We start from the raw sequence: 14,694 nt of genomic DNA, 5'->3' as shown, positions 1-14,694 counted from the left end.
CACCCAGGCACCCCTGGAATATATTCATATTACCACTTAATAGGTCTTCATTTATCAGAAATCTGCCCTCAGCAGGCTGAGTCATATGTATGGTACTTCCCCTTCAAGTCTATACCACTAGTTTTGGTCCTAGTGTTGTTATTTGATCTTATTTTCTGAATATAGGGATTGCCATCTCTATCTAAGTCAGTTTTGCCACTGTCTAGAATTCACATGGCTCTTGGAGAAACTTGCATTTTTAAAGTAACTCCCAGGGGTGCTGGATGGCTCAGCTGGTTGAGCATCTGACTCGATTTAGACTCAAGTCATGATCTCAGGGTTGTGAGATTGAGCCCTGCATTGGGGTACATGCTGGGCGTGGAGCCTGCCTAGGATTCTCTCTCTCCCTCTCTCTGCCCTCCCCCCCTTTCCTCCCCCTCTAAAATAAAAAAAAAAAAAAACCAACCTCCCAGATATTAATTGCTCCTGCCACTGCATGGACATGATGCAGACATGCCTAATGTTCCACACAGGTTCTGAATCTGCATCATCGCCCGGGTAGCGCAGTGGTGGTCTCAGCCAGGGCACAGGGCAGTGGCCCCAAAGAGGGTCAGACACCTCTCCCTTTCTTACAAAGTAACCAAATCCTATAGAATTGTGCCTCCTAGAAGTTGGGGCAGACCTATGAACTAGTGTCAGAGAGGGACAGATTGATGGAAAGGTTTGGTTTCCCTGTGGCATATGCAGAGGCCCAGTGCTTTTCCCCCAAAAACTGTAACTCTGAACTCAGGAGTGGGGTCCTCTGCTTTTCTTCTACTTTGAGTCATCACAGATTGTGCTTATGACACCCTCAAGCCCCTCCAGGCACCAGGCCAGAATTGTGGCAGTTGTGAACTCACTTTCTTGATCCAGGTCTAGGTTGGGGTTCAAGCCAAGGTAGGGTTAGGTACTGAGGCCCCAGTTCCTGGCTGGTGGTCTACCCAACAACAGGCCCCTTTGCTCCTGCCTTGAAGGCAGACTCCGCCTGGACCAGCACCCAGAAAACACGCATCCAGCACCAGACAAGCATGGCCAAACACTGTCGGTCTTTTTGGAAGGTTTCTCAGGGAAGGGTAGAGAGCATGACGGTGAGATGGGGGCTTTCCATCATAAGACGCATGAGCGACTCAGGGAAAACCTGCCTCTTTCCACAAAGAAGCACTTATCGTGAGGACTGTCCCCAATCCCTCTACTCCCAGACATTTCCATGTCACTTCATCATTTGCTCACCGTTCTCTTACTTTAATTAAACTTCCCTCGGTCCCTCCACATCTTTCAACGTGTTGTTGGTGATATTTGCTCCAGCAGCCTGTCTTGATGACCTTCTGCCAGCTCAGCCTTCCCCATTTTCTCCATCTCTAACACGATCGGAGAAAAAAAGACCTCGTGCATGAGTGGGGAGACTGTGGGAGTGAGGGTGAGGCCCCCAGCAATCAGCACTTCTGTCCCTCTCACACAGTTGGATTACGCTTCAAGGGCACAGCTGAGGGCTTGTAAAAATGCTCAAGAGCTTTTCTGTCCCGTGAGCTGATCAGGCTCTCTTGCTCTGTGTAGCTGAGAAGAAATAACATTTCCCCCCCAAACAGGCAACAGAAACCTGTCCAAGCTCTGGTGTGCTTAGCAGCCCCCAGCTTGTTTTCTGTCTCACGCATTTCCTATAAAAGGTGTGAGCGTGTGATTTGATTGGGAGATGCACTCCGAAAACTCCTGCCTTTCTACCTTACAGAGAGATGTGCACAGGGATGGAGGTATCAGAAACCAGGTTTCTCAAGAAGTGGAACTGAAAATATTAGTGTGAGTAGACAGCAGTGTTTACTGTCATGAGCCAGAGCCCGGGGAAGAAATCGTGCGAATGTGGAATATCGTATGTCAGTTTGAATGCAGCTGGGATGCTGGGGGACTCGTTAATAAGGGCCTGCTGGGACTCCGTGGGGACATCTTTGTGGAGGTGTGTTTTGATCAGTCTTTCAAGGCAACAACATTGTGTTTTGGAGAAAGAGGTAGAAATTGGGTTTGGGGTAGCTGCGTCTGTTCCCACCTGAATACTTTATGTAAAATACCCACACCTCACAGAGTGACTGACATGCAGTAGGTGCTCAAGGGAACTGATTAGTCCCTGGGATTCCATGTGATGTGCTGAAGGTTCACACCTGTTCCTGGAGTTGACAGGATCCTTGGAGGGAGCAGGAGCCACCAGGTACAGAGATAAAGGAAGAGACGTTTCAGGAGGGACTTTGGATAACTGTGCCAATGCCAAGGAAGCGTCTAAATCAAACATGTTACCATGTTACCTGCTTATCTCACCTCAGAGGGATACACACACTTCCTGGTCCTCGTATGTAACTGCCGAATTCTTAATTTTCTGGATTTCAAGACAAGAATTTTAAAAAGGAATAATGTTTAAGAGATAAATACCAGAGATGGAGATGAGCAAAACCTTGTGGAGGGAGATGGGGTTGGGTCCGGTGGGGAAGAGGGAGTGGAGGGAGTTAGATAAGAAAGACCATATGGCCCATCTAGAAATTCAGTACTGCAGGCTGCTTATGATTTCCTTGTGGCTCAGTGTCAGTGCTAGCATCACACAGGTATAACTGCTGCTTTATAGAGTAAGAATAGAGTGCTGGTGTAGATCAATGTTGCGGGCTTCACTTTCTATGCAATATTCTAATTTATCTGGAGTATTTCCAGCATTGATAAGGTGACTGATGATATTAACATTTCACTGCATGTAATATAGTTGCAATTATAGAGTGGGGGTTCCTGGGTGGCTCAGTTGGTTAAACATCCCACTCTTGGGGCACCTGGGTGGCTCAGTGGGTTAAAGCCTCTGCCTTTGGCTCGGGTCATGATCCCAGGGTCCTGGGATCGAGTCCTGCATTGGGCTCTCTGCTCAGCAGGGAGCCTGCTTCCCTCCCTCTCTCTCTCTCTGCCTGCCTCTCTGCCTACTTGTGATCTTTCTCTCTGTGTCAAATAAATAAATAAAATCTTTAAACAAAACAAAACAAAACAAAAACAAAAAAAATCCCACTCTTGATTTTGGCTCAGGTCATGATCTCAGGGTCATGAGATCAAGCCCCATGCATCAGGCTCTGTGCTCAGCAGGGAATCTGCTTGAGTTTCTCCATCTCCCTCTGCCTCTCCCCCCTACCCCAGTTTGCACTCTTTCTCTAAAAATAAAATAAAATTTAATAAAGAGTCATGGCATTGTCTATGGGACAGGAAGAAGGAAAAGAATGTATTGCTGGATATTGCATAGGGTCTGTGCGTGTGTGTGTGCATGTGTGTGTGTGTGTGTGTGTGTGAGAATGCATACGTGTGAGTGGGCATAGTTTGGAAATGCACACATAAGTCAGCCAACGTGGCAAATTTTCAAGGAGAAATTTTATTGCTGTGGTTATGGAGTTGTCAATTACTCATTCTCCTTTTCTTTCTTTCTTATTGTGGGTCTGTGAGGGAATAAAACACTTCCCCTTCCATGTGATATCCCCTCCTTCCCTCATCCTTACACCACTAGAGGGAAAACTACCTGCCGCACACCCACACCCGGCATCCGTGTCTGCACCTGGCCCTGCTGCTGTGGCTCGCAGTGAGAACTGTGTTCTCAGAGATGAGAATGCTACTTTTATCTTCTCACATTTCTGCACTATTACCCCAAATAATCTTGCACCGCCTCCCTCCTTCCAAACAACCTTAGCTTTTGTGGTTCATTCTTGAGCACATGCCCAGAAAAGAACTAAGAAGGCAAAATCCGGGGCCAAGAGCTTGAGGCTGCAGATGAGAGCCCCCGGGTCTGAATGGCGGCGTGGCGGTAAGTGAAGACCCACCAAATAGGCGGACGCTGTGCTGGAGAGCTTGCTACACACGGCAGGCAGCCGCCAGCACCGTGTGTTGGTAGACGCTCACGGTCCGGCAGCGGAGTGGGAAGGCTTTGTAGTGAACAAAATGGAAATTTCCACGTATGCCTAGAGTAGATGCTGTTGTCCTGGGGTGAACCGGAGGTGGGCCAAGTGAAGGCAGGACATCCTATGTGACTGGTGAGGGGAGCATATTGGTCCTAAGTCAGAAGCAGGAGCAAAAGTGAAGGAAGCTGCCAGTTATTAATCAAGTCCTGGCCATATGGGGCTGATTGTTACAGGGGTTGCTATGTGCCTGGATTGTTACTAGAGATGGCAGCCTGACTTCCTATGAGTCTGACTTAGAGTAGTCTGGCCTCCTGGGCTTTTCTGTTGTACACGGCAGTCAGTTTTTGGAACACATCACTGCAGGTCATAGGTCAGAGTTTTCTTTTTTATGCACAGTCTAGCCATTGCCCACGCATACATGTAGTCTCTCAGCCGTGTTGCAAGGAGCTGAAGGTAGAGGTTGGCTCTAAAGCCAACAGCAGGGAGAGCTAAAAATTCTGAAAGCACGGCAGTTCAGTCTGGATTATTTGCCAGTTGACATCGCCTCCCCTGTCAGCAACTGAAGCACCAACGAGGCTTGAGTATTGGGATCCAGCCTTCCCACTGACTCTCCCAACCCAGTCGCTGGGGATGTTGGGTGGGGGCTGTTGTCTCCGAGCCCCACTGCCATGCTGTGGCCTGGGTCCCTTCTGAGTCACTGTGGCAGCAGCAGAGAGGGAACACTCCCCTCCCTTGGGCTGTCATTGTTCTATAACTTATTCAGGAAGAGGGCACTCACAAGTACTCACAATGCCAGACAGAAGCATCTGAAAAATCTGCACAGACGGTGGGCGTGTTCACTGTGGCTCCCAACCATCCCATCCGTCTGCATGAGGTTGGCCTGACAGTCCAGCTCTCTGAAAATGAGACAGGGAGCTGGAAAGCTCTTTATTTTTCTTCTTTTCTTCATTGATCTGGCCTACATCTTCTCCCTTCCATGTCAAACTCTGGGAGTCCAAGGTTTTGAATAGTGAAAACAAAAGTCGTCTTGGTGATGGAGATTGAGGATCTGATGAGATGTCTTTGTAAGGAGCAGTTGTGATGCAGCTGATGAGAGACTCATTCAATAAATGACAGAATGGAGAATGGAGTGAGGAAATGCTCAAGTGCAAACCCATCTTGAATGTCACTGCCTCTGGGAAGTTTGCCACACACCACTGGTCTGAGTGGTGCTCCGTGGTCCCCCTCAGCCCCTGAGTCCTGTACCCCGTGTGAAAGAACTTGCCCAGCTAATGGTGATGATGTCCCTATCACTCTCCTCCCTTACACTGTAAGCAGCCTGGGATACAAGGACCACCTTGTATCTCTGCTCCCCCAGCACCTGTCACTGAGCGAGGACTTGCGTCATGTTCACTGAAGAAATACAGTGTGAATATGAGTATGCCACAAGGGGAGGCTCGCCATTTGGGAACATTGGAGAGACTGTTCCAGGTATCATCATTCCTGTACTTTTTTCCTGTAATGATCAGCTAAATGTTTTTTAAAAATTTTAGTCTGGCACGTGTGAACCATTCATAAAATGTTATCAAATGATATGATATCATTTCATCCCTGTGAGGCATTTGGGTCTGAGCACAGGGTCAGGCTATGTTGGTAGATTCAGGTAAACAGAATTTGTGCCAGTAAAGTTCCCACATCAAGATGTGGTTGTCAAGTAGTGAGGTGTTTGGATGGTGTGGGTGACAGGGAGAGTTTCTAGCAGAGCTGTCATGGTGGCATCTGAGGCAATAGTGAACAAAGGTTATGTTATGGGGTTGGAGGATAAAGACAGCTTTGGACACGGTGAACTAGAAGCACCTATCAGACACCTATCAGGAGCAAGGTTCGTACTGAAAATATTGATTTGGAAGGAGTCAGTAGCACAGAAATATAATCGAAATCTCAGAGAGAATCCTTCTGTTCAGATGCAGTGGATAGTAGTAGAAAGACTAGGACCATGCTCTGGGAAGCATACATATAATGGACAAGGAAAGAAAACTGCCATGAATACAGGGAAGTATCTAGAAAAGTGAGAGGAGATAAGAGTAGAAACCAGGACACAGAATGTGTAGAGATAGTGAAGGGAAAAGACTTGGAATCAGGATTCTAAAAATGTCGGAGGTTAATCTTGACCCTTATCAAGAGTTACTTATACTGATAGTTGTTTTCTGTGGGAAAGCCAGAGGACTTTTCTGAAAGTCCAGATGACTGAACAACAGAGACAATAGTTTTAAGAAGATATATATATATATAGATATATATATATATGTATATGTATATATATACATATATATACAAGTTTTCTTTGCTTGCAAAATATTAATAAGTAATATAATAGTAACAATCACCTTGTACGTCCAAAGTAACCTATCAGTGAGATAAGATACTCTTTCTTTTTAACCCAGACACCATAGTGTGAAGTAACTGACACCGCTTCTGTAAACATGATTAATCCAGATATTTCATAAGATCTCAATGGCTCATGACACCCACAGTGGCTATCAAAATTGTGTTTCCTCCGATCAGTTCAGAGACTAAATGATACTTGCATGGAAAAAAGCCTCATCTAGAATAAAGCCTGTAGATTGATGTTTCCTGTTCCATGATGAGCTAGCCATCTAGGAGCAAGGTGGCAGACATCCTGGTGGAGACAGAAGTTTTCTTCCGTGTCAGGAGGCAAAGAGGAAAGTATGGAGGAGGGTGCAGCTAAGATTGTAGGGTCATAATAAGGAGTTCAGAGATTCTTTTCCAGAGAGCTTCTGTTTTCTCTGAAGTAGATGGGGAGGTAATTTGCTGAGACTGAGGATGGGGAGGAATGCCTGAAAAGAATATCTGGTAGGAGAACAGAAGAGAAAGTTGACTAGGGAATATAATACAGGTAGTTAGTTTGGAGTGGCACCCCTTTACATGTTCTTTTTAAAACAAAACTATTCTACTTCCTTTTATCTGAAATATCTGAATTTTATCTCCCCCCCCTTTTATTTGTAAATAATTGTCACCTGTGCTTCCATAGAAGAATAGCTCTTCTGCCAAGGCACCTGTGGCTTCCTTCTGATGGTTCATGATGCTTCTCTTATTTTGAGCACCTGCCCAGACACATGGGCAGTCCATCATGCTACACCGCCTGGGGCCTCTCCTCTTGTAAGACCTCCCAAGAGATCATAATCTCAATGATTGCGCAGATAATCTGTACCCCCAAACAATACACCACTTGTGGCTTCCATCTGTGCGGGCCATCACTAACTGCCATGAATTCCCTTCCATGTACACAATAGTCTGTTACTTGTCTTGTGTGTGGCACCCCAAATGAACTGTGAATGCATCAAGGGAATTCCATCCTTAGCTGTCATTTGCTAATCCAAAATCCTTGTCACTTCACCTTGAATCCTTTCTCAAAGATGCTCAGTATCCCTGTGGCCTCACAGGCTGCTCTGCTGGCTTCCATCTGGAATCACCCTGCTGACGTCTGTTATTGTGTGGTCCTCAGTGGTCCTCAGTGGCCCAGGAAACCACTCGAGTCTTGTCAAGGCAAGTCTTGTCCCAGTGGCCAGACTTCTCTTTTTATTGTAAGGACTCTCTGTAGAGCTTACTTCCCATGGATTGTTGCTTGAATTAAAATTCATAATTATCACACTTTTTACCTAATTTCAGTCCACTAAGCCCATAAGCAGAGAAAATCACTGTTATCACCAGAAGACATAATCCAGCTCTCTTCCATACTACCCCTCCTGTTAGCTACTGACCAGACTGACCAGACCCACTATAGATTTTGACCTACTATAGATTTTCCCTCAGTGTCTTTGTTTTGGGCTTGCTCAGAATAAATGGAGACATTCTTACAAGAAGTAGTATACTCCAGCCTTCAGTGACTGCCAGGAATGTAACCTCCGTTGATCTCCAGGTTTCTCCTCCAATTAGAGAATGAGGTGTTTTGAGCAAATTTGGTACATGAGAAATAACAATAGCCACCACTGCCCCTACTATGTAGGTTACATGTGGTTACAGTTTCTTAGTGCCTCGAACTTCATGTTAAGGAATTTAGTATTTTGTGTGAACAAATGGGTACTACTTAAGTATGTTTAAAATGGAAAGTGATGAAATTTGACTTGTGTTAACAGTATTGTGGTTCTTTTATGTTTTCCTGGTGGTGTTTATGTACCTAGTGCTGCCTGCATTAATCTTAAATCACTTGGCAGCCTGAGCTGGCTATGTGTGACTTCATTTCTACAGGGCTTAGCAGAGCATCAAGCACTGATGTTTGCCTTATTTCAGTACTGTTTGATGATTATTTATGGACCTACATGATCTCTCAGGTTTCTTTCAGCTCTAAAATTCTGTACGTGTAAGACATTAACAGTTCATTACTGTATTAGGGTCCTCCAGAACCAATAGAAGAGATATATAATAAAGAGATATAGAAATACAGAGACAGAAATAGGTAGAGAGAGCAAGAGAGAGAGAGAGAGATAAGGAGATTTATTTTAAAAAGTTGGCTAATGGGATTATGAAAGCTAACATGTCCAAAATCTGCAGTGTGGTCCCACAGGCTGGAGACCAAAAAAAAAGAAAGAAAGAAAGAAAAAAATAATAAAAATAAGAGAGATGATGCTGCAGCTCAAGTCCAGAGCTGCCAGGTGGCAGAATTCCTTCCTCAGGGAGCTCAGTCTTTTCTTCTATTTAAACCTTCAACTGATTGGGTGAGGCCCACACACATTATGGAGGGCAGTCTGCTTAACTCAGCCTACCCATCTAAATGTTATCCCAAAATACCCTCCCCAAAACATTTAGAATAATGTTTGACCAAACATCTGGGCACCGTGGCCTAGCTAAAGTGACATATAAAATCAACTATTATAATTACCTATGTGTTTAAGAACCATGATGTATGTCAGTTTCATTTTATGTAAAAAATAAAACGTGCAGTTTGAGAAATGCATTTTGAGAAACTTAACTGGAAGTTTTGGGTAGTATATTGTTCATTTCTATTTAATATTGTAGATGTATGAAATATATAGTGTGACTACATTTCTGTTGATGTCTTCCATCATGCCGCATGCACTTAGGGAGCACAGAACCCTGACTGATGATAATTAACAGTATTGTCCTCGCCATTTTGAAAATCATTCAAATAGTATCAACTGTGAATGTAGAGAACTTTCACTTTAAAAATGGCATGTAACTTCTGAGCCCTTTGCAACCTCTCTCATAAGCACTCGAGTGCTTATAAAAATAGAAAAAGAAACTTTTTTTAGTAATCATGAAGTTTAACACCTATACTTAAGCTGTTGCCACTATGTTTGATGCAGAAATGAATGTATTCTTAAAAAGTGTGGATTAGCAAAATTGACTCAAAATAAAGCTGGAGCTCTACACAGAGAAAACCTTTGAAAGATGTGGAGGAAAAGCTCAACAAATTTTTGTTTCTCTTCTGGTCTTTATAGTATTGAACTTAATATTTTAATATTTTACATATATTATTTAATTACCATGGTTGGTTCAGCACATGGAATTCACAAGGCTAATTTGGTTTCAAAAAGCTGTGTTCATGAAAACAATTTGGAAAATTTTGCTGTAGATAAAATTTTACTATGAATATAGATAGGGCAATCATAAATAAATGCTAGAAAATTAAATTCATTGGTATATTATAAAGTAATTCAGGGGTGGTTTAATCTTAGGCAATCTATGAAGTCATCACCTCAATGGGTCCAACAAAAAAATCATGTGATAATCTTATATTGTCTAAAGGTGAGTAAAGTTTAAAATTTATTCAAGATTTTTAAAAGTCTTTAGAAAATTAGGAATATAATTTATTTATATGATAAATTGGGATACATGCAAAAATGTAATACGGTACAGCCATTATAATTAGGTTCCTAGGGACTCTCAGTGGAAATGAAAATTAATATAATTAGAAATTGCTATATAAAACCACACATAAATAATGTATAAATTGAACCTTTGTTCAAATATAGGAATATAATAACATATTCCTCTTGTGATAAAGAGCTTTACCTTGACCCAATAATCCACATCAGACTTAATGAAATATTGGAGTCATTTCCATTAAGATCAGAAGTAAGTCAAGAATACTTTCTAGGACCATCATTATTTAATACTGTTTGAGAGGTTCTCACCAATGAAATTGTGTCTGAAATAGAAATGAGTAACTTTGGGTGCACCTGAGTGTCCCCACTGGTTAAGGATCCGACTCTTAATTTCAGCTCAGGTCACAATCTCAGGGTCACGAGATTGAACCCCACATCAGGCTCTGTACTTAGTGGGGAGTCTACTTGTCCCTTTCCCTCTGTTCTTCCCCCACTTGTGCTTGCACTCTCTCTCTGTCTCTCAAATAAATAAAATCTTTAAAAAAAGAGTATCCTTTAAAAAAAAAAAAAGAAATGAGTCCTCTGAAAAGAAAGAAAAAAAATAATTTCTTACAGTTTATTTGATAATATATCTGAAAAACAGAAAGTCCATTGACAATTGCTTATAAGAATTCAGTGATTAGCTGAATGGGCAAGACACTAGAAAAATATACAAATATTGATAGTTTTTCTTTATATTAATAATAAATTATTAGATGGCATAATGGAAATCTATTTCTTTAATTGAAACAATGAAAAAATTCATCATGTGTCTAAAAATGTTCTGCAAAAGAATAGGTTTTAAGAAAAAAAGTCTATCTCACTTATGGGTAGAATCTTGAAGAAAAAAAAATCTCCTAGAACAGAGTGGGGGTTGCTAGAGGAAGAGGGTGGGGGAGTGGGTGAAGTAAGCTCACAGGGTGGGGGGAAATTGAAGATACAAACTTCCAGGTATAAAATAAGTAAGTCCTGGTGACATACTGTACAATATGGTAACCATAGTTAATAACACTGGATTGTATATTTGGAAGCTGACCAGAGAGTAGACTTTAAAAGTGCTCATCACAAGAAAAAAAATTATAACTCTGTACAGTGAGTGCCATCTACTAGACCTACTGTGGTGATCATGGCACAATGTATACAAATAGTGAATCATGTCATACACATGAAACTAATATAACATTATATATCAATTTAGAAAAATTCCTGAAAACTTCAATAGACATTTTGAGTAATTACCCCCTTTACATATAAAAAGTTATGTAAATAAATTTTAAAAATCATATTTCAGTAGAAAAACTGGGAAAAGCTATAAAAAATTTCACCAAAGAAACATGAATATTTAAGAAATGTGATAAAAATGTTCACCCTGTTAGAAAAAAATTAAAATGAAAACAAGATGCCTGTCAAATTACTATAAATTTAGATCATTGAAACCATAATACTTGATATTTGTGAAGATAAAGCAAGCAGAGCATTCTGTTATACTGCCAGTGGAATTATAAGTTGGGATTACTTCTCAGGAAGGAATTTGTCAGTGCAACTTAAGAACCTTGAAAATTTCCTAACCTTTGATCAGTCATAACCACTTCTGGCAATCTATCCTAACGAATAATTACTTCTAGCAAAATATCCTAACTCTTTCATCCAAAGAGTTATGTACAAAGTTTTAATTGTAATATTTATGCTAAGGGAAACTGGAACTTCCTGGATGTACAACAAAGGAGAAATTATATGATAAATTGTGATACATGCAAAAATATAATACAGTACAGCCATTATAATTAGGTTCCTAGGGACTCTCAGTGGAAATGGAAATTAATATAATTAGAAATTGCTATATAAAACCACACATAAATAATGTATAAATTGAAACTTTGTTCAAGGGGCATATGTGCAATTAAAATATTAGCTCTTTCAGATAGGACAGGAAATGAGACTTAGATTATATTATTTTAATTTTATTCCTTATACTTGTCTGTACTCTGAATTTCTAGAAAAAGCATGTAAAACACTTCAACATAAGAATCTTTTATAAATGTTTAAAATATTGATACAGTCATACCTCATTTTATTGAGGTTCACTTTACTGTGCTTCAGAGATACCGTTTTTTACAAACTGAAGGCTTGTAGCAATGCTGTGATGAGCAAGTCTACTTGGTACCATTTTTCCAACAGCATTTGCTCACTTTGTGTCTCTGTGTCATTACTAGTAATCTTGTAATATTTCAAACTTTTTCATTATTATTATTATATTTGTTACAGTGATCTATGATCAGTGATTATGGCTTGCTGAAAATAGATGTTAATAGATTTTAGAAATAAAGTATATTTTTTACAATAAAAGTATTTTAAATTAAGGTATGTATATTATTTTTTAAGACATAATGCTTTTACATACCTAATAGACACTGTTATAATGTAAACATAACTTTTATATGCACTGAGAAACCAAAAAGTTCATTGACTTGTTTCACTGCAAAATTCACTTTATTGCGGTAGTAGAATCAAGCCCACAGTATTTCTGAGGTATGTCTGTAGTCTATCTAAAATGAGGTTGGGAATTATAAAGATGGCTCTGATCTGTCAAAGAACTGAAAAGTAAATACATATAAAATAAAAAGGCAGTAAGTTGGGAGAATTAGCTTTAAGTCTGTTAAATGTTTATTGTGTATAAGCAATCAATGAAGAAATAGCAAACATGTTTCACTATATATAGTAAGTACAATTTAAAAATCTGATAAAAATCTGTAATTTATTAAAGTCTTGTGAAAGAATACCAAAATTATATTACATAAAAACATCTCACAAAGAATATAGTCATACTGTACTAAAAGCATGAGAAATTCATAATTAAAAATCCTTGTGTAATGTAGTTCTGAAAGCCTCCATCTTTACATATACATTCGTGGCCATTTCTTTTTTTTTTTTTTTTTTAAGATTTTATTTATTTGACAGAGATCACAAGTAGGCACAGAGGCAGGCGGTGGCAGGGGGGGAAGCAGGCTCCCTGCTGAGCAGAGGGCCTGATGCAGGGCTTGATCCCAGGACCCTGAGATCATGACTGAGCAAAAGGCAGAGGCTTAACCCACTGAGCCACCCAGGTGCCCCCATTCATGACCATTTCTATTGAGAGACAGAATTTCTCCATGCTACTCATACTCTTTCTCTGCCCTATGGGCTACAAGTACAGATATGGAAAAAGAAACAAAAACAAAAAGACAACAAAAAACAGTGGAAAATATTTTATCAAATCATAGTATTGTAAAGATTTATTATTTCTATGTTTTTGCAGGAGGTATGTTGCCATGAGAGGTCTTTTCCATAAGAGCCCAATTTTAAGTATGGTAACTATCTATTACATTTGTATATTATGTTTAAAGGGTAGATATGTATACAAAAGGAATTAGATAAAGATACAACTTCTCCCTGCTTGTGGCCTCACAGTTTTACTATTTGCTGATTTAGATCAGAATACAGAATAAATAATTCCACCTATAGGCAAGCCCAAAATTACTGAAATATTTCTCAGTTCTATAAAAATTTTTTATTCACATATACAAAATCACTTCAAATATTACAGACATTTACCATCACTGAGCCTTATTTTAGGTGACGACTATTATAATACCATTAGAAAGATTGAGGCAAAGTCAAGTAAATGACTTGCCCTGCCCTTAAAACAGCAATAAGAAAAACAACAACAAAAAAAAACATTAAGAACTTATAAACAGGAGCACCTGGGTGGCTAGTCAGTTATGCTTCTGCCTTCGGCCCAGGTCATGATCCCAGGGTCCTGGGATCTAGCCCTGCATCCGGCTGTCTGCTCAGTGGGGAGCCTGATTCTCTCTCTCCTCCCGGCTCGTTCTCTCTCTCATTATCTCTGTTGTTATCTCTCTCTCTCTCAAATAAATAAATAAAATCTTCTAAAAAATAACTTATAAGTAATATTTGCAGATATCTACAACTAGTTATAGTTAATGATAAAATGGCTGCCTACATCAGTATCTTTCCCTTTCTCCTTTTGTAAACCATGCAAAAGCAACAAGGAGGGGGAAAAATTCTGCAAATTCATATTTCCATGACACTGAAACAAGTAGTGTATAGATTCAAAATATGTTTAAGGATACAAATGGCTGACCTTGGGCTAAATCTGCAGACAGAAATAAAGAGAAGAATTATGAAAAGCAGCAGAGGAGTCCAGAGGGAAAATAGCACACTGCATACAAGAGATCAAAGATAAAAGTAACAGCCACATTCTCACCAGAAGCAAAAGAGGAGAGAAAACAAATGACTGAATGTTATCTTTAGTGTAAAAGTAAATAGCAGCCAATCTAGAATTCTGTGTCCAATGAAGATATTGGACACAGATGAAGGTGAAACAAAAATTTTCAGTAAAATTTTCAGTGAGCAAAAGCTGAGAGAATTCTTTCCCATCAGATCTACATTGAAGAAAATGCTAAAGGAAATACTATTTCAGACTAACAGAAAATGATGTCACATGGACACTCAGATTTTTAAAAAGGCTCTAAAAACAAATAAAATTGCTGTATATAGTAAATGCCATGTAGATAAATATGAAAAACTTTTACCCCCTTAATTTCTTCAAAAGACACTTAATAAAAGCCAAAATAATATTGATGTAGGATAAATTTATATATAAAAGTAAAATATAAAAATTGCATAAAGGGGGCGCCTGGGTGGCTCAGTGGGTTAAAGCCTCTGCCTTTGGCTCAGGTCATGATCCCAGGGTCCTGGGATCGAGCCCCGCATCGGGCTCTCTGCTCAGCAGGGAGCCTGCTTTCTCCTCTCTCTCCCTCTGCCTGCCTCTCTGCCTACTTGTAATCTCTGTCTGTCAAATAAATAAATGAAAATCTTTAAAAAAAAAT

The sequence above is a fragment of the Lontra canadensis genome, unplaced genomic scaffold, assembly GCF_010015895.1.
Source record: "Lontra canadensis isolate GAN:19392208 unplaced genomic scaffold, GSC_riverotter_1.0 scaffold120, whole genome shotgun sequence".
NCBI classification, from domain to species: Eukaryota; Metazoa; Chordata; class Mammalia; order Carnivora; family Mustelidae; genus Lontra; species Lontra canadensis.
This window is presented reverse-complemented; position numbering follows the sequence as displayed.